We start from the raw sequence: 17,575 nt of genomic DNA on the forward strand, positions 1-17,575 counted from the left end.
GTGCGAGGGTTAACAGGCTGTATACTGGTGTATTATGACTATGGCTGGCTGCTGTGGTCTTCCTTTGTAGCCGCCCGCTGTTTGTGGTGCCTCTGCTCCCGCATTCGGAGAATCAGCATCTTCAAATAAGACCGGCTGTGATCTCGCCAGGTGCTTCTCTTACTGTAATTTTCCACTCGCTCCACCCTCGGCAGCACATTTATATAACACCAGCGTGTAATTTATCGTGTCTCCATCTAATTGCACAGGGCACACACAATTAGGAGGAAGGGTTTTCCTCTGAAGGAGTAGTGACATTGCGTCAGGGCTCTGTGAAATCTGAGCTACAAAGAGGAGAGAGGAGGGATGAAAGGCAGGAAGACTTCCGTCATTCCTCCGCTGAGCCATGTCGATCAGGGTACATTTACTGGACCACTGCTCAGCCCTAACCCAGTTCACTGTGGACAGTCAGGGTTCCTCCACATGGGATGTCATTTGCAGCAGAAAAATCTGCAGGAGAAGAAATCTACAACATAAATGGTGTGAATTGGTGGCTGTTAGGAATTTCAAACCACCAGACATCAGAACCAGAGGCAATATGTAGTGGACAACCCCTTTAACTGATGAGCCCTCCTCATTCTTAGAAGACGTGTCCCATGTATCTAGAAGTAGAGCCCATCACTTTGTGCAGACAGTATCTCCATCATGTCGTGGTGTAGATGACCTTTCCTGAGGGAGCGCCCCTCTGTAATCCAGCAGCGGTGGCCGTGCTTGCACCATAATTCAATAGGAGCATCCTGTATCCAGAGCGTGCTTCCGTCTTTTCATTCCCGTATTACAGGCTCACCGGACACTGGACCATCCACACGTGGCGTAGGCACTGAAGATTTGCTGCCGCAGATTTGCATGTGGTAAATCCGCAGGATGAGATTCCCAGCATTCCTGAGCGGTCTGCACGGGGGCTTCCGTCATGTTCATTTACGCTGCGGGTGACAGCAGCGGAGGACCCAATGCCGCTGTGAATGCCCATTCCACAGGGGTTTTCTCCTGATCCGCTGCAGATCTTCCATGTGAACGCACCCTAACACTGGCTGACTCTGCAAGTCTTGGCTTTAATCTGAAGTGTTGCGGTTGGTGCTCCCAAGACGCCTGCGCGGTCCAGCTTCACCGGAGACGCTGAAGGTGCCTGGGAAGCTGCATACAAGATGTGAAGAGGGTCTGACTTGAAAGAATTGTAAAGTCCCCTGGCGGCCAATCCACCTCTATCCAAACGGACACAATTGCAAACCAATTAAAGGGGTCCTCTCACTTCATTTTTCTATCACATTATACAGACCACCGCTGCAGAGCAGATTCAAGGACCCGGGATGGGAGCTGCTGCGCATGCCTGTCTATGTGCACTGCCACGGTTCTGGCCACCAGTTAGGCCTATAGTGTGCAAGCACGACCATCGCTGCTGGATTACAGGGTGGTTGTAACCAAGGAAAAGAGCCGTGTATAATGTGATGGAAAATTAATCCAGCCAGCAAAGGAGGCAATATGGAGAATCCCAAATCATTAGTAAGAGCCTGGTATTAACTGCGTCTACAGGATAAAAGCCATTTGCTGAAGTGAAACAACCCTTTTGCGGTGGGTCCAACAACAGGTCCCATCCACCTGGTTGACATGATGGGAGTATTAGTCCCTCTACTCAACCTCCTAGTGATCAGCTACAATAGGAGACCAAAGGATGCAATACCACAGGTGCCCAAAGGGTGGGGACAGAGAGCCGAGCTGCTGCGGCCGCAGACATGCTGCATTATAATGTCCGTAATCACAGGAGCAGCACCTACCTGCCCTGTTACTACTTATCTCAGCTATAACAATAACTTCTGTATTACTCCTGGGGGCTAAAAAACACCTAAAACCAGTGGTAAACTGGGAGTGAAATGCGAGTCTGCCATGGAAAGCCCCTTTATTCCCAGGCAGAAATCTCCCATAGCCTACACAGTATTCCCCCAGCCCCCGCTCCACATCCACTGCTCTCCTCTCCCTGGTGGGGGCGCGCTGGCTCCTCTGGGGTCCAGTCTGACCGGGGGCCACATCACTGCTCCCTGTGCTCTTGTGGATTTCCTGCCATGCTGCAAATACTGATAGAAAGTGACCCTAATGGTAAAAAGGGAGATTGAATTGTGAATTCTGGGGACACGGATGATGGGAGTGATACATTAGATGAGATGGGGGGTGTTATTGTTAGTTTCTGATTGAATACATGGGCTTGATCATCTACATGAGACACGGATTAGTTTTCGAGCACAAGTGAAGATGATGGGGGCGATACATTGTGTACGTGATAAGATTATACTGTGAGCTCCTGGGTTTAGGGATGATGGGCGTGATACTGTGTGTGAGATATAGAAATCAGAGTGTGAGCTCCTGGGGTCAGTGATGATGGGTGGATACCCCGGCCCACACTGTTTGGCTGCAGGCCTCTGTACATGGATGAGAGGAAACGAGGACGGCTCCATCATCTGTCCGGTACGAGCGGTCATGATAAGTGGCGAGAGCGAGGGACGGTGGAGTCAGCGGCAGGATATCCATCTGATGAGGGTTATAACTAATGATGCCACATGTAACCAGGGCAACGATGGGAACGAGTCTAGCCCCATCCTCTCTACCTGTGCGAACTGATAGATTTCCTTCTACCTGATGGTCCTGAAAAGTCCTAAACCAAAGGAGCCTAACGAGCGCCATAGTGAAAGGGATGTAGCAGGTGTAGGACACGTGGCATTATTTCTGCTGTCGCCCCCAGCGGGTACCACACTGGCTGTTGCGACAATGGCCTGCTGTGACGAATCTATCATGAACAGGACGGCCTGGGACACTGTTCAACCTCCATGCATCAAGCATTTCCTTGTATCTCCCATCTTACTGCCTCATCCCGGGACCGATCTGTCAGGACACGAGGGAAAAGCGGGGAACGATATATTGTCGGCCAACCGATCCATTGCATGAAATGATTCCTAGTGATCCAAACCGCACCTGACAAATACCGCACCCACGTCTTCTGTCCCTGAGCGACCGTACAGCCCTCTGTCCTGTCGGCCATATTAGCTGTGACTGCATTTTCCGCAGAATAGGCCATAAACATGAGATCGGCGCGGTCCTGAGGATAGGCCATCAATATGTTAATCCCAGAAAACCTCTCCGATTAACCACTTCCAGACCAGACCATTTACCCCATGACCAAGCCGTGTGTCACTTTATGCGGCAATAGCTTTGGAATGATTTCACTTATCCTTATCCATCGTACTTCAAGTTAGTGGTAAACTTGAGTTGATATGTTTTACCTCTATTTGTCGGGGGAAAAAATCTAAAAATTACAGAAATTTGGGCAAAATGGGAATTTTTTTTCTTTTAAGACACCTCTGCATACCTTTGGTGTTTGCTGCCGCCGGCCGAGCGACTTGCTTTGATCTACGCCATCTCCATTCTTTCTGTTTCTTTATTGTTTTGTTTTACAATGATAAATTGATTGATGAGGGGAAGGGGCTTGTTTTACACTTGAAACTTTTATTATGATGATTATTATTATTATTTTATAAAGCACGTTTTGTTCTATTTATTTTTTATTTTACCCTTTGTGCCCCCATAAGTTCATATAAGACCCTTGGGGGACATTTAACCTAACTTTTTTTTTTTTTTGCTGATTTCTCCTGTAACTGGCTGACATAATAAGCCCCAGCTACAGGGGGAATACAGCCCCCATAGAGGTTGAACAGCACTGTACAACCTCACTGCACAGCTGATCTGGGTCTGCTAAGATCCAGCAGCTCATGCAGACTGCTGGGGCCAGAAAAGGAAGCATTACCGCGCATCATGATCTCTATACGCAGCGCTTGTTCAGTGCTTCGTGTACAGCAACAGGGAAGGCAGGGACAAAGGAAAACCATTCCATCTCTATGGGGAACCCTGCAGTGACTGACAGAGGCCCCCTGCTCAGCAGCTGTGATCACTGAACGCCCATTCTAAAAGGATCTGCACTTCACAGCAGGGGATACTAAGGTCACTTTGTCCCCAGGAGTAGTCTCTGTTAGCAACAGCCAATGTGTCAATAGGTGATACGGTGATACTAGGCTTTTAAATCTGGTCCACCTTCTATTGCTAATTTTAACAATTTTCCCACCGCATAGACCCCCTGCTAATCTCATTATCATTTGCTGTATGTCTCTTCCCATTTTTAGCTGTGCACTCTGAAATCCACAGTCTATGTGCAACAAACTCCCTGATATTCAAGACTTCTTTCTTTCATGACGTCACCACTGCTCCAATCAGGAGCACAAGCTTTTTTGAACAGGAAAGGTGCTGCCGGCCGGGGCACATTTTCAAACTACACAGTCTGACTGCTTACACAGGACTGGAGGATCAGGACAACTGCAGCGTACTCAAGTTAGGTTTAGAAATGTTCCTGGGTGTTGTAGTGCAATTGTGACACTAACCTGAGACGGCTGACTCTCTGCAAGGGCAGGTGATGATAAGTAATGTTCGTGACGCCAGTGCCAATTAAACGGTGGCACGCCATTTGCTGATAGCAGGAATAATTGAGGAACCACGTGATGTTAAAACAGAACTCAAACTTTAGTAGTCATCATACATGGACAAAGATGGAAACGCAGTTCCTTTGCAGACAGTTGGTTGCAGTACATTTGATGCAGGCAATATATATATAGCAAGGTGACTTCAGAGTGTTAAACACAGGACTTGCAGTACAGACGGCTTGCACTCTATTCCTGACTGATCCTGGAACATAGAAACTCTTCTCCAAGGCCCGATGCCCTAGCTCTGGCGTATATCCTTGGTTTTTATAATTATCAAGTACCTCCTCTGTTGTCTTGAGTACCTCTTGCTTTTCTGGACTTGCCTCTGTCTCTCTCTCAGCTTCCTCAGGCTGGTTAACTGTGGTGTTCCTGCTTCTGCATTTATGAACTCAGGAGGGGAACCTTCTCCTTGGATCTGGAACCCGGTTACAGGGACTGCAATACCCTCTCCTGGTCTGCAGGCTCCAGGCCTGGACTTGACTCTGACATAGTCTAATCTCCAACTAACAACAACTACTCTCTCCCTTCCCTGACTGGGCCTTATATAGTCTAGGGCTCCCTAGCTCCCTCTAATGACTAAGAGCTGGAATGACACCCCTAACAGGCCTGTACATGCACATTTTACAGTAACAGGGAAATACATAGCATTACATTAAATTACATTTTATGAAGACGACTTATACCAACCTCCCCATAAATAAGGGGAAATGACAGCACAACAAGTGACCCTTTGGTAGTGACGGGCATTACAGCTCCCGTACACTACACAACTATCAAGTATTTACCACTACATACCAACATCGTGGACTCTCCTCTAGAAGTACAGGTAGGCGTGACATTGTCACATATAGATATAGATGTGGCAGAATCCAGCTTCTAGCCATTGGTACTTAGGTGCAGTCAGAGAGTAAGCGCAAAAATTCTTCTGTTAAATCTGGCACTTCTCTCCTGCTTCTCTGTCTTGTGGTGGTTTACATTTTTCTCATACCCCCAAATCTCATAACAGACATGGTGGTGGAGTCGGTGTTCTTCTTTCCCCCCACAATGCACTTTCCAGGTTATAACCCAGTACCATCACTCACATTTCCATGTTTTGAGGTCCACATCCTCAGACTCTCCCTGAGAGTGGTAGTTGTATAGTGACTCCAGGTCACCCAGCAAGTTCCTGGATCAATTGTCTACCTGGCTGTCACGCTTCCTGTCCTCAGAACTACCAACTCTCATTTTGGGTGACTTTAACATCCCCATAGACATCTCCCCATATTCCTCCCAGCTTCTCTAACCTCTGTTCCTGGTCTTTCACAACTTTCTAATTTTCAGACACTTAAAGACAGTAATACAATTGTCCTGGTCTTCTTCTAGCTCTGCTTGGTTTCTGACTAACTCCTCTCCTGCTTTCTAACTAAAACCTTCTTTTCTCCTTCTCAGCACGCTCCTAATTATCGCACATTAAATGTACATGCCATTGAGCCTAACTTATACACACATTACAGGCACCATTGTCTCCATTCTCTTCCTTCTGCTTTACTGATCTGGATACAAAACACTACAAAGATACCCTTAGAAGCAACCTGGAAGAAGTAGCGCCCCCAACACTGAGAACCTCACAACACAGCAGCAACTCCAGCAGGCATCTCAAACTCACTTTCTTTATAGACGCTCCAGGAGCGCAGAAAGCCTATGGAGAAAATTTCCTAGACCCTAAGGTTCCCTCCATTATAAATTTATGCGAACAACCTATACCTTTGCCCCCCCACTTCGCAGACCTATTACACCTCTCTCATCTCTTCACTACCCAATAATCCAAAATGGTTCACGTTTCACTCCTACCTTAGTCCTAAAGTGTAGGCGCCTATCACTGAACTCTGTGCTGAAGATCTGACCACTTATTTCAAAGATAAAACTGAAAACATCAGGCATGAAATTGTATCCCAGTCTCCAAATAGCATTGTCCCCTTTCCTCCAGCTCCTCCATTGGTCAAATTCTACATTTGACCCAATCACACAAGAAGTCCTTCAGCTTTTCTCTCCCTACTACCTGCACTAGTGAACCTATTCCCTCACACCTCCTCCAGTCCCTCCCCTGGCTCCTCTCTTCTCGTCCTAGTACCTGCACTAGTGACCATATTCCCTCACACCTCCTCCAGTCCCTCCTCTGGCTCCTCTCTTCGCGCCCTACAACCTGCACTAGTGACCCTATTCCCTCACACCTCCTCCAGTCCCTCCCCTGGCTCCTCTCTTCCCGCCCTACAACCTGCACTAGTGACCCTATTCCCTCACTCCTCCTCCAGTCCCTCCTCTGGCTCCTCTCTTCTCGTCCTAGTACCTGCACTAATGACCATATTCCCTCACACTTCCACCAGTCCCTGTCCTGTCTCCTCTCTTCTTCTCACCCTACTACCTGCACTAGTGACCCTATTCCCTCACACCTCCTCCAGTCCCTCCCCTGGCTCCTCTCTTCACGTCCTAGTACCTGCACTAGTGACCATATTCCCTCACACTTCCACCAGTCCCTGTCCTGTCTCCTCTCTTCTTCTCACCCTACTACCTGCACTAGTGACCCTATTCCCTCACTCCTCCTCCAGTCCCTCCCCTGGCTCCTCTCTTCTCGTCCTAGTACCTGCACTAGTAACCATATTCCCTCACACTTCCACCAGTCCCTGTCCTGTCTCCTCTCTTCTTCCCGCCCTACAACCTGCACTAGTGACCCTATTCCCTCACACCTCCTCCAGTCCCTCCCCTGGCTTCTCTCTTCTCGTCCTAGTACCTGCACTAGTGACCATATTCCCTCACACTTCCACCAGTCCCTGTCTTGTCTCCTCTCTTCTTCTCACCCTACTACCTGCACTAGTGACCCTATTCCCTCACTCCTCCTCCAGTCCCTCCCCTGGCTCCTCTCTTCTCGTCCTAGTACCTGCACTAGAGACCATATTCCCTCACACTTCCACCAGTCCCTGTCCTGTCTCCTCTCTTCTTCTCACCCTACTACCTGCACTAGTGACCCTATTCCCTCACACCTCCTCCAGTCCCTCCTCTGGCTCCTCTATTCCCGCCCTACAACCTGCACTAGTGACCCTATTCCCTCACACCTCCTCCAGTCCCTCCCCTGGCTCCTCTCTTCTCGTCCTAGTACCTGCACTAGTGACCATATTCCCTCACACTTCCACCAGTCCCTGTCCTGTCTCCTCTCTTCTTCTCACCCTACTACCTGCACTAGTGACCCTATTCCCTCACTCCTCCTCCAGTCCCTCCCCTGGCTCCTCTCTTCTCGTCCTAGTACCTGCACTAGTGACCATATTCCCTCACACTTCCACCAGTCCCTGTCCTGTCTCCTCTCTTCTTCCCGCCCTACAACCTGCACTAGTGACCCTATTCCCTCACACCTCCTCCAGTCCCTCCCCTGGCTCCTCTCTTCTCGTCCTAGTACCTGCACTAGTGACCATATTCCCTCACACTTCCACCAGTCCCTGTCCTGTCTCCTCTCTTCTTCTCACCCTACTACCTGCACTAGTGACCCTATTCCCTCACTCCTCCTCCAGTCTCTCCCCTGGCTCCTCTCTTCTCGTCCTAGTACCTGCACTAGAGACCATATTCCCTCACACTTCCACCAGTCCCTGTCCTGTCTCCTCTCTTCTTCTCACCCTACTACCTGCACTAGTGATCCTATTCCCTCACACCTCCTCCAGTCCCTCCTCTGGCTCCTCTCTTCCCGCCCTACAACCTGCACTAGTGACCCTATTCCCTCACACCTCCTCCAGTCCCTCCCCTGGCTCCTCTCTTCTCGTCCTAGTACCTGCACTAGTGACCATATTCCCTCACACTTCCACCAGTCCCTGTCCTGTCTCCTCTCTTCTTCTCACCCTACTACCTGCACTAGTGACCCTATTCCCTCACTCCTCCTCCAGTCCCTCCCCTGGCTCCTCTCTTCTCGTCCTAGTACCTGCACTAGAGACCATATTCCCTCACACTTCCACCAGTCCCTGTCCTGTCTCCTCTCTTCTTCTCACCCTACTACCTGCACTAGTGACTCTATTCCCTCACACCTCCTCCAGTCCCTCCCCTGGCTCCTCTCTTCTCGTCCTAGTACCTGCACTAGTGACCATATTCCCTCACACTTCCACCAGTCCCTGTCCTGTCTCCTCTCTTCTTCTCACCCTACTACCTGCACTAGTGACCCTATTCCCTCACTCCTCCTCCAGTCTCTCCCCTGGCTCCTCTCTTCTCGTCCTAGTACCTGCACTAGAGACCATATTCCCTCACACTTCCACCAGTCCCTGTCCTGTCTCCTCTCTTCTTCTCACCCTACTACCTGCACTAGTGATCCTATTCCCTCACACCTCCTCCAGTCCCTCCTCTGGCTCCTCTCTTCCCGCCCTACAACCTGCACTAGTGACCCTATTCCCTCACACCTCCTCCAGTCCCTCCCCTGGCTCCTCTCTTCTCGTCCTAGTACCTGCACTAGTGACCATATTCCCTCACACTTCCACCAGTCCCTGTCCTGTCTCCTCTCTTCTTCTCACCCTACTACCTGCACTAGTGACCCTATTCCCTCACTCTTCCTCCAGTCCCTCCCCTGGCTCCTCTCTTCTCGTCCTAGTACCTGCACTAGAGACCATATTCCCTCACACTTCCACCAGTCCCTGTCCTGTCTCCTCTCTTCTTCTCACCCTACTACCTGCACTAGTGACCCTATTCCCTCACTCCTCCTCCAGTCCCTCCCCTGGCTCCTCTCTTCTCGTCCTAGTACCTGCACTAGTGACCATATTCCCTCACACTTCCACCAGTCCCTGTCCTGTCTCCTCTCTTCTTCTCACCCTACTACCTGCACTAGTGACCCTATTCCCTCACTCCTCCTCCAGTCCCTCCCCTGGCTCCTCTCTTCTCGTCCTAGTACCTGCACTAGTGACCATATTCCCTCACACTTCCACCAGTCCCTGTCCTGTCTCCTCTCTTCTTCTCACCCTACTACCTGCACTAGTGACCCTATTCCCTCACTCCTCCTCCAGTCCCTCCCCTGGCTCCTCTCTTCTCGTCCTAGTACCTGCACTAGTGACCATATTCCCTCACACTTCCACCAGTCCCTGTCCTGTCTCCTCTCTTCTTCTCACCCTACTACCTGCACTAGTGACCCTATTCCCTCACTCCTCCTCCAGTCCCTCCCCTGGCTCCTCTCTTCTCGTCCTAGTACCTGCACTAGTGACCATATTCCCTCATACTTCCACCAGTCCCTGTCCTGTCTCCTCTCTTCTTCTCACCCTACTACCTGCACTAGTGACCCTATTCCCTCACTCCTCCTCCAGTCCCTCCCCTGGCTCCTCTCTTCTCATCCTAGTACCTGCACTAGAGACCATATTCCCTCACACTCCCACCAGTCCCTGTCCTGTCTCCTCTCTTCTTCTCACCCTACTACTTGCACTAGTGACCCTATTCCCTCACACCTCCTCCAGTCCCTCCTCTGGCTCCTCTATTCCCGCCCTACAACCTGCACTAGTGACCCTATTCCCTCACACCTCCTCCAGTCCCTCCCCTGGCTCCTCTCTTCTCGTCCTAGTACCTGCACTAGTGACCATATTCCCTCACACTTCCACCAGTCCCTGTCCTGTCTCCTCTCTTCTTCTCACCCTACTACCTGCACTAGTGACCCTATTCCCTCACTCCTCCTCCAGTCCCTCCCCTGGCTCCTCTCTTCTCGTCCTAGTACCTGCACTAGTGACCATATTCCCTCACACTTCCACCAGTCCCTGTCCTGTCTCCTCTCTTCTTCCCGCCCTACAACCTGCACTAGTGACCCTATTCCCTCACACCTCCTCCAGTCCCTCCCCTGGCTCCTCTCTTCTCGTCCTAGTACCTGCACTAGTGACCATATTCCCTCACACTTCCACCAGTCCCTGTCCTGTCTCCTCTCTTCTTCTCACCCTACTACCTGCACTAGTGACCCTATTCCCTCACTCCTCCTCCAGTCCCTCCCCTGGCTCCTCTCTTCTCGTCCTAGTACCTGCACTAGAGACCATATTCCCTCACACTTCCACCAGTCCCTGTCCTGTCTCCTCTCTTCTTCTCACCCTACTACCTGCACTAGTGATCCTATTCCCTCACACCTCCTCCAGTCCCTCCTCTGGCTCCTCTCTTCCCGCCCTACAACCTGCACTAGTGACCCTATTCCCTCACACCTCCTCCAGTCCCTCCCCTGGCTCCTCTCTTCTCGTCCTAGTACCTGCACTAGTGACCATATTCCCTCACACTTCCACCAGTCCCTGTCCTGTCTCCTCTCTTCTTCTCACCCTACTACCTGCACTAGTGACCCTATTCCCTCACTCCTCCTCCAGTCCCTCCCCTGGCTCCTCTCTTCTCGTCCTAGTACCTGCACTAGAGACAATATTCCCTCACACTTCCACCAGTCCCTGTCCTGTCTCCTCTCTTCTTCTCACCCTACTACCTGCACTAGTGACCCTATTCCCTCACACCTCCTCCAGTCCCTCCTCTGGCTCCTCTCTTCCCGCCCTACAACCTGCACTAGTGACCCTATTCCCTCACACCTCCTCCAGTCCCTCCCCTGGCTCCTCTCTTCTCGTCCTAGTACCTGCACTAGTGACCATATTCCCTCACACTTCCACCAGTCCCTGTCCTGTCTTCTCTCTTCTTCTCACCCTACTACCTGCACTAGTGACCCTATTCCCTCACTCCTCCTCCAGTCCCTCCCCTGGCTCCTCTCTTCTCGTCCTAGTACCTGCACTAGTGACCATATTCCCTCACACTTCCACCAGTCCTTGCCCTGTCTCCTCTCTTCTTCTCACCCTACTACCTGCACTAGTGACCCTATTCCCTCACTCCTCCTCCAGTCGCTCCCCTGGCTTCTCTCTTCTCGTCCTAGTACCTGCACTAGAGACCATATTCCCTCACACTCCCACCAGTCCCTGTCCTGTCACCTCTCTTCTTCTCACCCTACTACCTGCACTAGTGACCCTATTCCCTCACTCCTCCTCCAGTCCCTCCCCTGGCTCCTCTCTTCTCATCCTAGTACCTGCACTAGAGACCATATTCCCTCACACTCCCACCAGTCCCTGTCCTGTCTCCTCTCTTCTTCTCACCCTACTACCTGCACTAGTGACCCTATTTCCTAATACCTCCTTCAATTCCTCTCCTGGTTCCTCTCTTTTTGCCCTACTACCTGCACTAGTGACCATATTCCCTCACACTTCCACCAGTCCCTCCCCTGGCTCCTCTCTTCTTCTCACCCTACTATCTGCACTAGTGACTATATTCCCTCACACTTCCACCAGTCCCTGTCCTGTCTCCTCTCTTCTTCTCACCCTACTACCTGCACTAGTGACCCTATTCCCTCACTCCTCCTCCAGTCCCTCCCCTGGCTCCTCTCTTCTCGTCCTAGTACCTGCACTAGAGACCATATTCCCTCACACTCCCACCAGTCCCTGTCCTGTCACCTCTCTTCTTCTCACCCTACTACCTGCACTAGTGACCCTATTCCCTCACTCCTCCTCCAGTCCCTCCCCTGGCTCCTCTCTTCTCATCCTAGTACCTGCACTAGAGACCATATTCCCTCACACTCCCACCAGTCCCTGTCCTGTCTCCTCTCTTCTTCTCACCCTACTACCTGCACTAGTGACCCTATTTCCTAATACCTCCTTCAATTCCTCTCCTGGTTCCTCTCTTTTTGCCCTACTACCTGCAATAGAGACCCTATTCCCTCACACCTCCTCCAGTCCCTCCCCTGGCTCCTCTCTTCTTGTCCTAGTACCTGCACTAGTGACCATATTCCCTCACACTTCCACCAGTCCCTGTCCTGTCTCCTCTCTTCTTCTCACCCTACTACCTGCACTAGTGACCCTATTCCCTCACTCCTCCTCCAGTCCCTCCCCTGGCTCCTCTCTTCTCGTCCTAGTACCTGCACTAGTGACCATATTCCCTCACACTTCCACCAGTCCCTGTCCTGTCTCCTCTCTTCTTCTCACCCTACTACCTGCACTAGTGACCCTATTCCCTCACTCCTCCTCCAGTCCCTCCCCTGGCTCCTCTCTTCTCATCCTAGTACCTGCACTAGAGACCATATTCCCTCACACTCCCACCAGTCCTTGTCCTGTCTCCTCTCTTCTTCTCACCCTACTACCTGCACTAGTGACCCTATTTCCTCATACCTCCTTCAATTCCTCTCCTGGTTCCTCTCTTTTTGCCCTACTACCTGCAATAGAGACCATATTTCCTCATACCTCCTCCAGTTCCTCTCCTGGTTCCTCTCTTCTTCTCACCCTACTATCTGCACTAGTGACTATATTCCCTCACACCTCCTCCACTACCTCTCCTGGCTCCTCTTTTCTTTTCCATACTACCGCCATTAGTTACCTTATTCCCTCATGCCTCCTCTAGTCTCTCTACCCGGCTGTCATTACAGATCTAAGGCTACCTTCAGACTAGCGTTTTTTACAGATCTGTTACAATAATGCTTCCGTTACAATAATACAACCGCATGCATCCGTCATGAACGGATGCGGTTGTATTATGTCTTCTATAGCCATCCGTCTTGAACACCAATGAAAGTCAAAGGAGGGTGGATCCGTTTTCTAATGTGCCAGATTGTGTCAGAGAAAATGGATCCGTCCCCGTTGACTTACATTGTGTGCCAGGACGCATCCGTTTGGCTCCGCTTCTTCAGGCGGACAGCAAAACGCTGCAGACAGCCTGCAGAGTGGAATGGAGACTGAACGGAGGCAAACTGATGCTTTCGGAGCGGATCCTTTTCCATTCAGAATGCATTAGGGCAAAACTGATCCGTTTTGGACCGATGAGCCCTGAACGCATCTCACAAACGGAAAGCCAAAACGCCAGTGTGAAAGTAGCCTAAGTAAAAAATATTTAACCTGTCTCCCTTCTGGTATCTTCCCCTCCTTGTTTAAAAACACTAAGGGGCATTTATGTTGCTGTATAAATGTTGAGAATTATTTTTCTGCCTCTTTCTGCAGCATTTTACACTGTCGAACACCAGCTCCTCCTCACCACACTGGTCTTAAAGAGGTATTCCCATCTCAGACAATGGGGTCATATAGCTAAGTATATACCCCTATTGTCTGATGGGTGCGGGTCTCACCTCTGGGTCCCGAAACCTATCTCGTAAAATGAGATGGCAAAATGAAGGAGGTGCACCGTGCATGCAGGGCCGCCCTCCATTCATTTCTGTCCTAGCGATATGCCCCATTGTTTGAGATGGTAATACCCCTTTACCACACTGCGCACTCTTAGCTCTCTACATATCTCTCTGGCCGCTCTTGCAGTGTCTCATTAGCTGGCTCTACGTCTCTCCCTCTTGCCATTGGGGTTCCTCAGGGTTCAGTACGTGGTCCTCTTTTCTTTCTATACAGCCTCTACCGATTAGTAGATGGTTTTCAGCACCATCTCTATGTCGACAACTATATGCTGCCCCTGCTGCAGAACACCAGTGACTCTCTGTCCGCTCTCCATCTGAGACTGAATAATTCAAAAACGGAACTAGTGTTTTCTCCTTCTACTAACCTACTAAACCTGACATCTCCCTATCAGTGGGTGGCATTACCATAAATCCTGGGCAGCACACCCGCTGTCTTTGGCTTATGTTTGATGCTGATCTTTGAATATAGGGGCTGAAGCAACCACTTGCTCTCTCATGTCGCCTGCCCCTCAAAAACACTTCCAGAATCTGTCCTTCCCTTACTGCGGAAACAACAAAAACTCGCATTGTTGCCCCGATCCATTCTCGTCTTGGATCCTATAACTCATTAGTAATTGTCTTCCCCTCACCAAGCAGCCAGACTGATCTACCTGTCTAACCGCTGCACCGATACCTCCACCCTGTGCCAGTACCTCCACTGATGCCAACAGCCTGTGCCAGTCACTACACCAATGCATCCACCCTGTGCCAGTCCCTACACCAATGCATCCACACTGTGCCAGTCACTACACCAATGCATTCACCCTGTGCCAGTCACTACACCAACGCATCCACCCTGTGCCAGTCACTACACCAACGCATCCACCCTGTGCCTTTCACTACACCAATGCATCCACCCTGTGCCAGTCCCTACACCAATGCATCCACCCTGTGCCAGTCACTACACCAATGCATCCACCCTGTGCCAGTCACTACACCAATGCATCCACCCTGTGCCAGTCCCTACACCAATGCATCCACACTGTGCCAGTCACTACACCAATGCATCCACCCTGTGCCAGTCCCTACACCAATGCATCCACCCTGTGCCAGTCACTACACCAATGCATCCACCCTGTGCCAGTCCCTACACCAATGCATCCACACTGTGCCAGTCACTACACCAATGCATTCACCCTGTGCCAGTCCCTACACCAACGCATCCACCCTGTGCCAGTCACTACACCAACGCATCCACCCTGTGCCTTTCACTACACCAATGCATCCACCCTGTGCCAGTCACTACACCAATGAATCCACCCTGTGCCTTTCACTACACCAATGCATCCACCCTGTGCCAGTCACTACACCAATGCATCCACCCTGTGCCAGTCACTACACCAATGCATCCACCCTGTGCCAGTCACTACACCAATGCATCCACCCTGTGCTAGTCCCTACACCAATGCATCCACCCTGTGCCTTTCACAACACCAATGCATCCACCCTGTGCCAGTCACTACACCAATGCATCCACCCTGTGCCAGTCACTACACCAACGCATCCACCCTGTGCCTTTCACTACACCAATGCATCCACCCTGTGCCAGTCACTACACCAATGCATCCACCCTGTGCCAGTCACTACACCAATGCATCCACCCTGTGCCAGTCACTACACCAATGCATCCACCCTGTGCCAGTCACTACACCAATGCATCCACCCTGTGCCAGTCACTACACCAATGCATCCACCCTGTGCCTTTCACTACACCAATGCATCCACCCTGTGCCAGTCACTACACCAATGCATCCACCCTGTGCCATTTACTACACCAATGCATCCACCCTGTGCCAGTCCCTACACCAATGCATCCACCCTGTGCCAGTCACTACAACAACATCTGCACCCTGTGCCAGTCGCTACAACGTCTACACCCTGTGCTAGTCGCTACAATGTCTACACCCTGTGCCAGTCACTACACCAATGCATCCACCTTGTGCCAGTCACTATAACAACATCTGCACCCTGTGCCAGTCACTACAGCGTCTACACCCTGTGCCAGTCACTACAACGTCTACACCCTGTGCTAGTCACTACAATGTCTACACCCTGTGCCAGTCACTACAGCGTCTACACCCTGTGCCAGTCACTACAACGTCTACACTTTGTGCCAGTCACTACAGCGTCTACACCCTGTGCCAGTCACTACAACGTCTACACCCTGTGCCAGTCACTACAGCGTCTACACCCTGTGCCAGTCACTACAGCGTCTACACCCTGTGCCAGTCACTACAGCGTCTACACCCTGTGCCAGTCACTACAGCGTCTACACTTTGTGCCAGTCACTACAGCGTCTACACCCTGTGCCAGTCACTACAACGTCTACACCCTGTGCCAGTCACTACAGCGTCTACACCCTGTGCCAGTCACTACACAACGTCTACACACTGGCCAGTTACTACACCAATGCATCCACCCTGTGCCAGTCACTACAACAATGCATCCACCCTGTGCCAGTCACTACAACAATGCATGCAAACAGTACAGAATTCAAGAAACTTTTGATTCAGGTAGAATAGATTCCAGGTTGGCAAATTTGAATTGAATTTTTAGTGATTCACTCATTTCTAGTTAGTGATATATAAAAAATGATTATTATTAGAAGGCAGAAGTCATAGCCAGGCGGGCAGAGGTCAGAGCTGGCAGAGTGGGTTCAAAATGACGGAGTTAGGGGAGGTGAAGTTCTGGAAACAACTCAGTAGCCAATGGCACCAAAAGGACCAGTGTGACACTGGGCACGGAAGGCCCGAGTTAGGGCCGAATTGTGACACTATGGTACAGACACAGGGGTAGAAGTTCAAATCACTAGAAATGAAATCTTTTAATAGAATAATTAGTGGATTATAAAATTCCTTCTGCCCCAAGAGATAAATGAATAAAACATTGTCTGAAGTGAAAGTGCTGACAAATCCGTGGTATTTCACAAGCGGGGAAGCCAATGTGAGCGCTGGTACTGGGAATATGTGTACTCATTAACTGCTATTTAGAGCGCCGCACAGCCCGAGGAGCTGCAGGAAGACTCTTACCCAACAGTTTAAGCCTCCGCATATTTACTGGAGGTGAATAAACTTTGTTTTTCCTCTGATGCAACAAGAAAAGCACAGAAATGTGCAGATGAGGGCTAAACCCCAAACATTCTTGTGGCTACGACGACAGTGAAGTACAGTGCAGAAAATAATAACACTGCCCTGCACCCACAAAGTATACAAAGTGCGCGCCGGGAGAGGGTCTACAGTATACAGAGTGCGCGCCGGGAGAGGGTCTACAGTATACAGAGTGCACGCCAGGAGAGGGTCTTCAGTATACAGAGTGCGCGCTGGGAGAGGGTCTACAGTATACAGAGTGCGTGCCGGGAGAGGGTCTACAGTATACAGAGTGCACGCCGGGAGAGGGTCTACAGTATACAGAGTGCGTGCCGGGAGAGGGTCTACAGTATACAGAGTGCGCGCCAGGAGAGGGTCTACAGTAGCCAGAGTGCGCGCCGGGAGAGGGTCTACAGTATACAGAGTGCGTGCCGGGAGAGGGTCTACAGTATACAGAGTGCGCGCCAGGAGAGGGTCTACAGTATACAGAGTGCGCGCCGGGAGAGGGTATACAGTATACAGAGTGCGCGCCGGGAGAGGGTCTACAGTATACAGAGTGCGCGCCGGGAGAGGGTATACAGTATACAGAGTGCACGCCAGGAGAGGGTCTTCAGTATACAGAGTGCGCGCTGGGAGAGGGTCTACAGTATACAGAGTGCGTGCCGGGAGAGGGTCTACAGTATACAGAGTGCCCGTAGGGAGAGGGTCTACAGTATACAGAGTGCACGCCGGGAGAG

At 50.8% G+C, this 17,575-nt stretch overlaps 1 long non-coding RNA gene across 1 annotated transcript; it reads right to left on the reverse strand.

Moving 5' to 3' along the window:
• Positions 1-8,092: 8,092 nt before the first annotated feature.
• Positions 8,093-8,398, reverse strand: LOC120997738. Its single transcript, XR_005778216.1, has 2 exons — positions 8,278-8,398; positions 8,093-8,130 (listed from the first exon to the last, which is right to left on the reverse strand). It is a non-coding gene; the product is annotated as an uncharacterized LOC120997738 (long non-coding RNA).
• Between the last annotated feature and the right edge of the window lie 9,177 nt (positions 8,399-17,575).

Source organism: Bufo bufo, chromosome 4 (assembly GCF_905171765.1).
Source record: "Bufo bufo chromosome 4, aBufBuf1.1, whole genome shotgun sequence".
In the NCBI taxonomy this organism is placed as follows: domain Eukaryota; kingdom Metazoa; phylum Chordata; class Amphibia; order Anura; family Bufonidae; genus Bufo; species Bufo bufo.